Source organism: Emydura macquarii, unplaced genomic scaffold (assembly GCF_026122565.2).
Source record: "Emydura macquarii macquarii isolate MOO-44397 ecotype Brisbane River unplaced genomic scaffold, CSIRO-AGI_Emac_v2 contig_3451, whole genome shotgun sequence".
In the NCBI taxonomy this organism is placed as follows: Eukaryota; Metazoa; Chordata; order Testudines; family Chelidae; genus Emydura; species Emydura macquarii.
In genome coordinates, this window is record NW_027133588.1 from 3,410,150 (window position 1) to 3,423,168 (window position 13,019).

At 39.3% G+C, this 13,019-nt stretch overlaps 1 protein-coding gene across 4 annotated transcripts in view; it reads right to left on the minus strand.

Moving 5' to 3' along the window:
- UBE2Q2 (ubiquitin conjugating enzyme E2 Q2) overlaps positions 1-13,019 on the minus strand; it is a 66,544-nt gene that overhangs the window by 51,660 nt on the left and 1,865 nt on the right. The window contains exon 1 of one of the 4 annotated variants that reach the window (XM_067534823.1): positions 12,809-12,827. The exons of the other annotated variants lie outside the window; for them this stretch is intronic. The gene's annotated coding sequence lies outside the window, so the exon portion shown is untranslated. Of the gene's footprint in view, positions 1-12,808; positions 12,828-13,019 lie in introns of those variants that run through there. 4 annotated transcript variants of the gene reach the window in all.

Here is a 13,019-nt window from a genome sequence, read left to right on the forward strand (position 1 = left end):
AGGTGGGCATGCTCAACCTAGTGAGCTAAAATTCACACCAAAGCCACAGCTACACAGGCAGCCATTGGGCCTAGCCACCACCATGTAGCTGCAGTTAGTGCTGATTATTGTGCACTGCCTTGAGCAGAGGTGGTGTATGCACATCTATCTGAGCAGGAATTACACCTCCCAGCTGTTGTGGAGATGTACCATCAAAATGCACAGTGTTTATCCATCAATAGACTACTGTACTATTACCAAGGCCATGGTGGATACATTTAGAAATCAATTTTAAATCAAGACTTAAAATGAGCAAGCAAGAAACCTTGATTTAAGTTATCAAGTCAAATCTTGTTTTGGATTTGTACTTTTTAGTAACTTTCCTAAAGAACACTTCATTCTTTGTGGTTGGTTTAATCATTTAACTTGTTTATCTGAAACTAAATATAGCTTTTACACCAGATTTTGTACTAGCCAGGAGGATACAAAGTAAGCACATTAGATTATATATCTTAACATAACCTAGAACATGAATAAGAAATGTTTGAAAATTGTCAGTGATATTTCTTTAGATTTTTTTAAAACTCGTGATTCATGCAAGTTCAATTTCCAGCTAAATGCGAATTCAATTATGGATGCACAAAAACATTTTTAAAAAATTTAAATTAAATGTGCATCTTAAATGTGCTGATACATTAGGAAAAATATTTATCAAGACTTGTTTTGCATTTAAAACTGATTTATTAAACAAAAGTATAAACTGTAGAAACAGTAAACTGACAGATTTAAAAAAAAAAAAAAAAAAAAATCTAGACTCTGGTGACCAGAGGCATGCAGATGACACCTCTAACAATGCCATTTGGTACTCATCTGCATCTTCAGGCACCTAAACAGCTTTGAAAGCCTGTCCCCCATGTTCATAAATTTCATCTTCTCAAACCTGGTTTTTATTCCTAGATTGGAAGAAAACAAGCTTTCCTGCTTTTTCCAACTCCTAATTGGTTTCTCAGCTTTGAATGAGCCAGTGGGTTGGCAGGGTTCTGTGGCCTGCAATGTGCAGGAGGGCAGAGTAGATCGGTGGTCCCCAAACTTTTTACCCCATGCTTCCCCCAATCTTTCCACGCCCCCTAACTGGGGCTGCAGCTGGGAGCAGAGCCAGGGCTGGGTGGGCTGTGGCAGCTGAGTGGGCCCAGGGCCCAGAGCAGAGCTTAGGGCAGAATGGAGCTGGGTGGCACTCCACCCTGTGAAGGCTTGCTCAGGCCCTGCCATGCCCCCTCCTCCCAAATGTTCCTCTGCAATTACAATAGCACGCTTAATTTAAAAAAAGATTACTCTAGGAGGACATGCCCCAAAGTCCAGATGTTCCAAAACTATATGATCATGGAGGTCCCTTCTGACCTTAAAGTCTAGGAGTCCAAATTAAGGAAGTATTGTCAACACTGACCAAAAGTAATTAAGGCTAAAGCCCTTCTGCACAACAAAAACTGAAAAGTACTTGCATTTTTCCAAGTGTAAATATCAGCATTTACTCCATTGTAAAGACTGAAAATCAGAGGCTTAATGTAATTAATGACATGTATAAACCTTGAGTTGAACTCAGAAGTGGGAGATTTTCCACCCTGATTCTGTATTAAAAGCAGCATCTTTTAACTCATCACAATTTGAGGGGGGAGTCATTAATTATGTTTTATTAAACTGTTCTTAATATATTACAATAGCTTTAGACCTTAACCCCATTTTTTAGGAAAAAATACATTAAAAAATATTTAAAATAGATTATCTGCCCTGAAAAAGGTAACATTTTCATCTGCCATACCACCCACTTCTATTTATGTACTATAAACAAATCCAGCCTTATTCATACAGTTTTAGCTAGGCAGATTTTTTTTTTTTTTTTTTTTTTTAAAGTGTGATGCACATAGTATAGGCAGAACGCTTATGACAACAAAAATGTTGGTATTTTCTTTCACCCTCCATACAGTCAAAACCCATGTACTCTATGACAAGCAACCTATGTTTTGTGGCAGATTCCCTGGATTGCAAGACACTAGTGCAGAAGACTACAAGGTCTGTTAAAGCTTCGTTTAAGATAAAAATAGATTAAAATGAGGCTATTATAGTAATTGTTCGTATTGTCATATTCATTTAATTTATTTATTTAATTATTTATTTTATAAAAAAATTCAATTTGATGCTGTCCCTATGCAGATTTTGTACTGACAATGTAGACCTACACTGGAAGAGAGTCATGGAGGAAACTGAATATTTTCATGGCTACGTAGGTGTCAGTGGGGGCTTTACTCATCTGGGAGGTAGGCTAGAGCAAAATCCCATAATCCTGTTCTATATAAGTTCTAATACTGTGCAGTAGTATCCAAACACCTTTCAATAGTGCATTAAGCAACAGGACTAACATCTGTCATGTATTTGTTCTTTTATCCTCTCCCTGTGTGTGTGTGTGAGAAGAGAGTGGTGTGTGTTAGCATTGTGGCAGTGTTTGGTTTGGATTTTTTTTTTTAAATATATAAAACAAAAACACTCACAACTACATGTTTGAGAAGCCAAGGTCAAAGAAATGTACTCTGAGCTAAAAGTGGGACATGGTAAGGTTTGTGATGGTACTTAGGTTCCTGCAAGAGTTTATTCCAGTCTTATGCCAGCCCCCATGAGACATCTGTCTCCTGAACAGAAAAACTTTACTCTTGTTGTAGAAAGTTACAGTGTGATAACATTAGGTTGATGTTTCTGCTTAAAAATTAGCAGAAAGTAGTCAGCCATCATCTTTAGGGTTCACAATTAATAGCGTTGAGAAGATTGGAACATTTCACACCTCTAAGCTATCATTTCAGCCTTTTATAGATTCAGGCAGACCATCATCTCACTGTACACGTTTCAGTGTTTTCTTTGCAGGCATATGGACTAGAAATATTTTTATAAGTAAGCTGGAAGCTTGAATTCTGGAGAACAGTTCTGCAGCAGGTGGTGGACTCAGTGGTACATGCCAGTGGCAGTATTCACAGGACAGTGACCACAGAGTAATTTTAATATATATTTAAGTAAACTAATATTTGGGTTAAAGTCCTCATCTTAGCTGGAAGCTATTCCATAACCAAGTTAGTTCTACAGAATTTTCTTGGATTTGTTACAGAATCTATAAGTGTAGCTGAATTAAAAAAACCCCATCAAGGCAGTAAGTAAAACATTTTAGAGAGCAAGAGTATTACTTTAGCTTAAGGAAAAAGAAAAAGCTTTTTAAAAAATCTAGTGCATTTTAAATTGAAAAGAAAAAAGTGTAACAATTCTGGAATTTGTAAGCTAAAATGAGTAGGTAAAGATTGCAATTCTGAGTCTCTCTGCCTTGTGCATACAACACAACTCCTCCACCCCCGTCCATAAACTTCCTAAAATAACCCAGCCCTCTAGTATCTATACACCTTACGACAAGCCAGGGTGTCCACAATGGAAGATGATAACTGTCAGCAAAAAACAGATTTCAGTTAAGTTGTCAAGGTCATGAATGTAGACATGTCCTATGATACGGTTATTAGGCTTTAGTAGGCGGAGTTCTATAGCCAATTAGCCTGAATAATAAACTCATTTACCACGCACACTATCACACAATACCTACTGCTTTACTGAATGCAATGTGTGTAACATCACATCAACCTTTGGGAGGTTATGGGTTGTGAGACCCACTTCCCAGATGTGGTTTAGTCAGACTGCGCAAGTTTCAGGTGGCACATCCCCTTGCTAAATGATAACCATAAGCAAGATACTTAAAAAAAGTAGTGTGCTACAGGAACTTTAATACTGAGAGGTATAATTAAAGCAAGCCAGCTGAGGGGGGAGCATATTCTTACCCATCTGAAAAATGAAAGGTCACTATTTAAGATAAAAGTTACTGGAATTTTTAAAAGCTATACTTTAAGATAAAGCAATACATATTTATTCTCTAACATCTAATCACCAAAATGTACACAAAGAAATTAACAGTTCAGGTGGATACAACTAAACTTGTGAACAAAACCCACCTGTACACCCACAATGGCAGTTAAAACCTGTTGCTGCTAATGCATCTACAAGAAATGCAGCTCAGCGCTGAACTTGGTTTACTATCAAGTGCAGCCAAAGATGAAGCGTTTTCTGCAGTTTCAGAAGTCAAGGTCAAGTGCTGCTCTTAAACAACTGCCTCTGAAACTGGTATTAGTCCTCAACTACACTAGTTAAACCATGTTCAAGGGCACCCTCTCGCGGACACTGCTGTTTCATTGGCAACTGATGATCTTCAGTGTAAATAAGACGACAGCGATTCAGTGACTTGCCCAAGATCACACAGAGACTATCAGGAAGTCTGTAGCAGAGCTGAGAGCCCAGATCTCCAATTCTCAGTTTTCTCCATTAGCCACATCATCCTACAAAATACAGAGACTTCACAAATGCACAGGATCTTGGCTTTAGTCTACATGCCAGTAGTGTTACAAAATAGTCAACCAGATAAAATTATACAAGAAAGCTCATTACCTAGTAGGAATTTTGAGCCCCGACTTTCCTGGCTTGTCACGTTTGTGCCACAATCTTGATGCTACAATTTTGTCAGGGAATCTTTGTCTCAGGAATCCCAACAACAAGTATTTCTCTTGCTTTATGTTGGTTATCCAAGTGTATATATGTGGTCACTAAGTTGCCTAATGAGCATTTTGATTCACTTTCAAGATTTGGGGTCTTATTCTATTCTTAAGTCGTCATGAATTTTTGTACCAGAATCTGAAGGGGCTAGTATCTTTCAGCTAATGAAACGCTGAATACCATACAGACCTTAAATTTCTGAGTGGCTGGAAGGAAGAAAAAAAAAAAACAAACAAACAAAACAAAAAAAACCATCTTTGATTACCTGAAATCAATAGTCAACTTTGTATATTTAAAGGGAGTTATTCACATTTTATTTCTATAACCATGTGGTCAGATATGTTCAGCTTCACTAGAGAAAGTTTAGCTACTTATATGGCTAAGACAGACTTTTACTTGATCACCTTTAGGTTTAGAAGTCAAAGTAAGTGGTGAAAGCTGAACCATCATATCTGATATTCAGTTCCCCTCCACTTCCCATATCTTACTGATTTCAAAAACAAATTATCTGGCACAGTTCTTGTCTCCCCCGGCTGCTCCCCAAAGGCAATTCCCTCACCCATCAGTCAGAGGTCTCCCGTCCACTCTTACGCTAACATTCATACCTTCTTTCTCACCGTTAGTCCCTCTTCCTCAAGGAATTCTGATTTTTCCATGGGTGGATCACACATCTTACCAGCATCTCAGGGATCACCTACATTACAAAGACACAAACTATCTCCTCTTTCACTGGTGAGCAATTCTCACTAGTTTCTCTACACCCATTTTTGCCACCGTACCAATGAATCTTACAGTTTGATTTACCTACCCTACTCCTGCTTCCTTATTCCTCCTATGCTTGAAAAGCACCCCAATCAACATCTTCCAGGTTCCTTAGTTCCCTTTCAAAACACAAAAATCCATACCCAGATGATATGCACCAACATCCACACACAACTCCAGTGACCAACACTTGCACTGTTATTGTACCTTTACGGCAAAGCTAATTAATGCAGGACTGTCTTCCATTTCTAGATTATCAGTAATGTTAAACTCCATATAGATTGTGTATGCCTTTCAAAAGTAAAATACCACACCTATGCCACAGTTATTTCAAGTTTCAAGAAAACCTGTGGTATTTTGGACATGATAATTCTAGTTAAAAAAACATTTGCCAACAGTTAACCTCTTTATACTTGCTCTTTATAGATATTGAACCCCCATTCCTATATGAAAGTTAGGACTATTAAAGTATATTGCTATGAAATAAAATATTTTATCCAACATCTTTTTATAGGAATGTCTGTAGCTGGGATGAAGAGGAAAAATACTGATTAAATAGGGTAACTCTTCCGACAAGTATTCTAAGGAGGCATGCCCATTTACAGGGACTTCTCATCTGCTGGTTTAACATGACATTTTTGCAGTTTGGTATCTGGAGGAACTTGGATTCCAAGATATTTTAATCCAGTCAGAAGAAAGTAAAGCTTCTGATTTGGTAAAAGTGTTCTATCCCAAATCTGAGCAGGTTGTTTTATTAGGTCTATTAATTTGGAAGTCAATTAGAATGATTTGTGAGGAGTAAAATAAAAACTGCTAGTTTTCTGATATAAGGGCTCTTATCAGTTCTAATACCACATCAAACAGAAGCAGCAAGAGTAGGCATCCTTGCTGTTTACACCTCGTCAAACTAAATGGAGAAATAGTAATACCATTTACAGAATGTCACTTGGAGTCACAGAGCACAAAGCTATTGCTCAAATTCTGGCCCAAAGCAAATTTTTTGATAATATGAAAAATGGCCACGTTAGGCCACCAAATGCCTTCTAGTCAGCCAATGTAGTAATCCTGTAGTACATTCTAGTTTCTGTAGATTAAGTGAATAATTTAAGAAGCCTGCACAGATTACCAGTGAGTCCTCTAAATTTTACAGAGCCACATAGTCTGTGTTAACATTGGGAAGCATTAACTCTAATCTGATTAATCTAGTATGTAAGCTAGGAGGAAGGATAGTCCAATGGTAATGGCACTAACCTAGGACTTGAAGATCAGGGTTCAATTCCCTGCTGTAGGACAGACTTCCTGTGTGAACCTGGACAAATCACTGCGCTTCAGTCCACCTGCCACATTCACCACCTGTAAAATGGGGATACTACTACTTCCTTACCTCACAAAGGTGTTATGAAAATAACTATATTAAGATTGTGAGACACTCAGATACTAGAGTAATGGGGACCATATAAGTACTTAAGATAGATCAAACTTACATCGTCACATAATTTCATTAATTTCAGGTAGGTTTTTTTTTTTTTTTTTTAAAAAGATGCCTGTTTTGGGGGTCACATGGCCCCCATCCTGAAAATAGTTACAGGCTTGTAGTTCACACATGCCTGAGTAATCCTATAAGCATCTGAGTAGTCCCATTCATGTCTATGGTTTGATATGTGGAACAAACATCTTCAGGACTGAGGCCTATGACTGTTGCTTCATGTGGTATGTTAGGGGCAATCATATGATTAGAGGTACATTTTATAGAAGGGAATGAGAGCAATTTATCTGCAAAGCTCTTGATATAACTTTTATGCCATGAATTCTTGCTACAGAGCACCTGTATAACAAAACAGAAATTACAGAAATCATAGACAGCCTTCTTTCAGTTCTGGTGAAGATGGAATTTTTCCAAAACATGTTGTTCTATAAAGAGTTAGTGTTGTAGTTTGAGCTTTGCAATACAAAAGTATATTATACAGCTAGAAAATGCAGCATTCTTTGAATTTTAGCATTTGCATTATTGAACTTAATTTAAAATTTTTTGCAGACGTGAATTCCTTAAAAGGAGGAACCCCTTACTATTTTATTATTCTCTTAATTTGTTACATAAATAAGAATATTCTGCCTCCATGTAACAGATTCTAGATTCTGTCTAGCTCTTAGCAGTTTTTTATATTTTAGGATGTGGGTATTACAATATTCCTTTTCTCAAGACAGGAAAAAAAAAAAGGTGTCCAGTGACTGTTTCTGATTGCTCCTTATTTCCTATGCAGCATATAAATATAACTTGGATCACTATAAGGATTTACCACCCTACAAGAAGTTGGATAGTTTCTTTTGAGTTGGCAGACTATTAATTATGGAATTAGTTTGTGTATAAACTGAGCATCCTTTAAAAAATAGCTTCCAAATCATATCCTTTCTAGGTACTGCCTTTAATATTAATACCTAGAAAAAAAGGTTGCATGATCTGATATGCCAAAAAATTTTTGTCTGTACTAAATTGTCAAAGGATTGTGAAGTTAACAGAAAAGTATCTATTCTTTTATCTGTTTTGGTTCAAAATGCAGAGTTAGACTGAAAAGTAAAGTCCTTTCCCATGGGTTGCAATTATTTCCAGACACCACACCCCCTTAAGTCTTTCAAAGTAGCTTGAACTCTGATTTTGCAGCAGGCTACTTTTTCAGGGAAGGCAGAGAATCCTTCTTTCCATATGAAAAGGAACCAAATCCCAGAATAAGTCACATTATATGATTTGTAAATGGTAGTCGGTTAAGTATTTGGTACTCATCTGGGGCAAAATTCAGCCCTTGTGCAGACAGCTGGCACAAGGACAATGTTCAACATAGGCCCCACATAAACACTCAAGTAAAACCTGAATGGTGCATAAGACTTCTGCTATTTGTCTTGGATAGATATTAGCAGAGATTAAAGTCCAACTTGTCCCTCCACTGCCTCCACTCTAAAGAGGTCTCATAAGGCTATCCAGTTTGAAGATCTGTGCATATAAAATTACTAGAACAAGTATATTTTCATAAATTAATTGTAAGAATAGGTGTAAAGTGTTCTGATGGAAATGAGTTTTTTCAAGTTTGTCCATTTAATCACAGAAATGAACCAATTAAAAAACTCTTGCAGAACAGTGAGTTTTACCCAAAATTCACTCTCTGCACTTCAGATGCTAGTTCAGATTAGTAGTTCCTTCTCTTTCAGAGAAGAGAAAAACTGAGAACTTTTGGTACCTTATCAGCCTTGTGCAGGGACATCTCCAGTTGAAACTCTACAGCTCTTAAATAAAGACATGTTTAAGTTAGAAGCATTGTTATAAAAATCAATTTTTGTTTTTCAAATCCACTGATTTGCTTTCCCCCCCCAAAAAAAATGCCCTAACAGGAGAAGAGTATGGAGCTTGTAACAGGTCAATTTTGTTCAGCCTGACTTTCACTGAGGTGCAGTTGCTAACCATAAAGGGAGCACAAAAAAGGTAGATGACAACTCCGGAGCAGAGATATTGCTCTTGGCACAGCAAGTGGGAATGTAAGAGGTACATGGCCTGAACAAGTTCAATAATTAGATAGTTCTTAGACCCAAGAATCAGTATTTCTGACAAGGATGACTCCACCCTAAAATTCCTCTTTGAAACTAATTTGATTAACTATTTAAGGTCCAATATGGATCACTCTCCTGGCAAGGGTAAAGCAAACAGTTTCCTTGAAATCTGACTGGATGCCTGTTTGACCACTTATCCTATATCCAAAAGGTGGTAAGCTATCAATTTAATTACATCTTGATTTTATTTCATGAGTCTTTAAGAATAAGGTGTAATATTCCTGCAAAGTTTTATAAAACATTGAACTTTGATAGTTCAACCAACAGATTTTCCAATGAGATATTATTCCAGGCCTTCAAAGTGAAAATTACATCTCAGTGGGAAATTCCAGGACACATATTGCTAGCCAAAGTATGTCAACTCAGCACACTGAATGTCTTGTAAGAACCTACCGTACATGTTTGCTAATCAGAGGCAATTTTTTTTAGCTCTTCTGTGTCTCTCTAGATTGGAAAGTGAAAAGAAATTCTCTAAGGTTAGCAAGAAAGTTAATTTAGTAGTTTTTAATGCCCATACCCAATGCACAAGTGCTTATATAGCCACAACATTGTACATGTGATATTATGGTTCTACAAAGTAGAAAGTTATTGCTAAGTGACACTATGCAAAGGATCACATGGTTAGTTGCTATTCATCTTCCCTGATAAATAGGATTCTTTTGGCATTCAGAAACCCACTACTGTTAAGTAGCAAGCATATATTCCAAATTGATTAGCTGGAAAAAAGTTATTTAACACCATTTAAAAAAAAAATAGTCAGATAGCAGTTAATGTTAGTTTCTGTGACATCACAAGAGGAGGAAGGAAATAAACTATAGCCGCACTGCTAGGAGTCCTCTTCCAGAGGAGAAGAAAATATTCTTGAGGATTTTCAGCATTGTAAGGGTTAAGTTGTCTAGGACAGGCAAACAATCTAAAAGTTACATGTTTGCCCTGCAATTCCAAAGCCTGCAGATAACTCCTCCATTAGAAAGAGTTTCTCCAGTGAAACACAGATGTTTATCTTCAGCTTTATAGCATTACCAGTTTGTGTGTGCTAGCACTGTCATCAGAAAATATATTCTAGATCCTAGGATGCCCTGACCCAGGTCTCTAGAAAAAGCACTCTAGATCCAGTGCAGGATGAGGATCAAGAATTGTATCTTTCTAAGCTACAAAATCCAGAGACAAAGCTGGCAGCACTTCGAAATCAAAACCACAAGACTGAGTAGGAGTCTGCTACAGGGAATTCCTTTTACCACTTCAAGCGGTAATAGGAAGGTAAGTGTACCCTTGTGGCAAAGCACCAGGCATAGGAATCAGGAGACCAGGATTCTATTCTAGGATCTTCCACCGACTTCCCACGTGATTTTGTGACTGTCCGCTTCTGTACCTCAGTTTCCATCCCCATCTGTAAGATGGATTGATTAAAGTCATTCTATTCTTATTGTGAAAAAAGTTAAGTGGTTTTGTAAAACACTAACCTCCTCAGGCAGAAGTGCAAACTATAACTTCCAAGAAGTTTTAACTGACCACTTCGCAAAGCAGAAGCCTTGACTTTTCTGTTTGAAACAGCCATTTTCAGTTCCCTTTGGACAAGGTCACATGCCACTTAAACCAGCATAACTATGGGGTCCTAGTCCTTTGTGGCAAGTGACCATAACAGCACAGCATAGTAAACAGATACTACTATAAGCTGATGAAAGCCTAGGTTGTTAGTTTTCTACTCTGACATAAGACAACTAAGCAACTACCAAAAAATACTAACCAAAAGACGTATTAGCGCCCGCATTCAGAGTGACCTCAGAGGTAGAGAAAGGCTGGACACACACCACAACACAAACCCAGAATCCATTGCTACTGGCTGCCTGACTAACAACCCATCACCCTGAACTGATGTTCCAGGGTGTAGTAACGCTATGTTATATTCTTTTCAGAAATTTATGAAAGAGGTCATGCTCTATGGAAAGTAATCAGCATCCTCGGCAAAAGCAGTACAATTTTCTACTGAAAAGAAGATATTTAAATGAAGTCATGAAACTCATCATCTGATCTTTCTTTCTATACATAGGACTCGAAAACATGTTACATACTGCACTACAAAAAGTTCCTGGTGTTTTAAAAAAGTACACTTGAATTAAGTGCTCTCACTTTCAGCGGCTTGTAAGCAGCAAACAATTCCATGACCTTTAACTGTCAAACCTGCAAATCCTTTTAAAAAATAGTTTTTCTATTCTAAGCTCATTGAAGGCTGTATGATACAGGTCAAATGCAGCTGATTCTATTACATTAAAATAATTAATGTTTGTGTTGCAAGGTTGAGAACTCTTAATTTAAGTTTTCAGCTTTCACTACTTGGGTATTTGCAGAGTTAGACCCTTTGATGTCTGTTTGAAGGCACTTTCATCCTTTTCTGACAGGCAACAAAATATTTAGTCGTCATCTTTACTCTGACCCACATCATATTCAACTCCCATTTCACTTAGTTAAGCCTTAAAAACAGACTACCTTTAAGAACAGCCTTGCCAAAGAGACAGGTAAATTTACCTTTACATGTCCCCAGTGCTGCAAAGCGATCCTACTGTCAGTCCAATTCCAGAGAGTAAAGGTCCCATATGTTCAAACACTTTGGAGGCTCAAGGTCTAGAGTATTTCTAAAGTTGAGGAGCAGTATTTTATTAGTTTAGACAAAAGTGTACTTATCTTTACCATGAGGAGATTGCTCCCTCCCCAACACTGTTTTATTCACTCATGTAAACAAAACAAAAACCAAATGAGTTCTTCACTCCAGAAAAGTGAAATGTTGCCAGGTTGGTTAACACCCCCTTCTCAAAACACAGGCCCCCTCCCCACTAAGCATAAAATACTTTTATTGCCTAATATTCAGCAAGTACTGTTTTATCCCTTTAAATGGGCAGTAATTAAGTTTCCTCAGCCTCCTTGCTAACTCAGTCACTTTCAGAAGTGAAATCTCCTATTCACCATTACACACATTTTAAAACTGCATTTTAGAAATGCAGATAAAGTAAATGCCAGGCTGTAGAAGAATGTCAAAATGTGTCCTCTACCATCCCACCCCCAAAACAACAGTTAGCTTTTCTGTGGCGTTCACTTGGCTGGGTCGCACAGAAAGGCAAGTTGCTCAGCTCAGGCCTTGGTTGTATTGCGTATTCAGTAATGTGCACACACTCCACCTTCTTCCTGGGCTTCCACCTTTAGGGGGAGGGAACAAAATACTTACCATGTCCAACTAAAATCCTTTAGGGAGGGGTTCTTTCCGCCTAAAGCCCCCCCTTTTCCTTCTCCTCACCCATGGGTTTAGGGCACAAAACTAAACAGCAGGAAGCTCAGGAATCGTGGGGATACAGAGGAGGGGGTGGCTCTCCGTCTCTCCAGGGCCTATGCTCCCTTTGTTTAGGGCTCACAGCTTCTCCAACTCCCGAACTAAGAAACAGACACGCAGCATAACTAATGAAGCGGTGGGCAAAGCCCCTTTCTCCCTCCATCCCGCAGGCTAAGAAAGGCAAGATTTCCAGCCGAGAAACAGAAAGCAAGGGGCGCTGATTCAATGCTTTGAGGGGAAAGAAAGGGGCAGCCCGAAGCAGCCGGGGTCGGGGCACAGAACGGGGTGTTTCTGCCCCGCTGCAGGGGGATGAAGAGGCTCTGAAGAACGCAGGCTCCACGCCTAGTGCCTCGCTCGCCTGCGGCCCCCTTCACTGTCCCCGCCGCGTCCCAGGGCCGAGCTCGGGGAGCGCGACACAAGGCGCCGCCGGCTCACAGCGGGCATGCCCCCCGAGTACTGGTTCTAGGTGCTGTGCCCCCCTCGGGCACGGAGAAAACTCGCCCCTGCAGGCGAGGGATTCACCTGGCTGCCGTCACCCCCTTCCGCTAGGTGCCAGATGCTGCTTCCCAGTGGCGGCTGCGTAGCTCTGGGTGCTGAGTCACCCCGCGCCGAGCCCCCCGAGCCCTGCACCCGCACCCACACCCTATGGGAACGGGGGGCGCTCTACCCCTTCCCGTGGGGGCCCGGCGCTTTGGGGGAGCGCCGTGGGCCCGCACCAGCTGCTCCCGGCCGA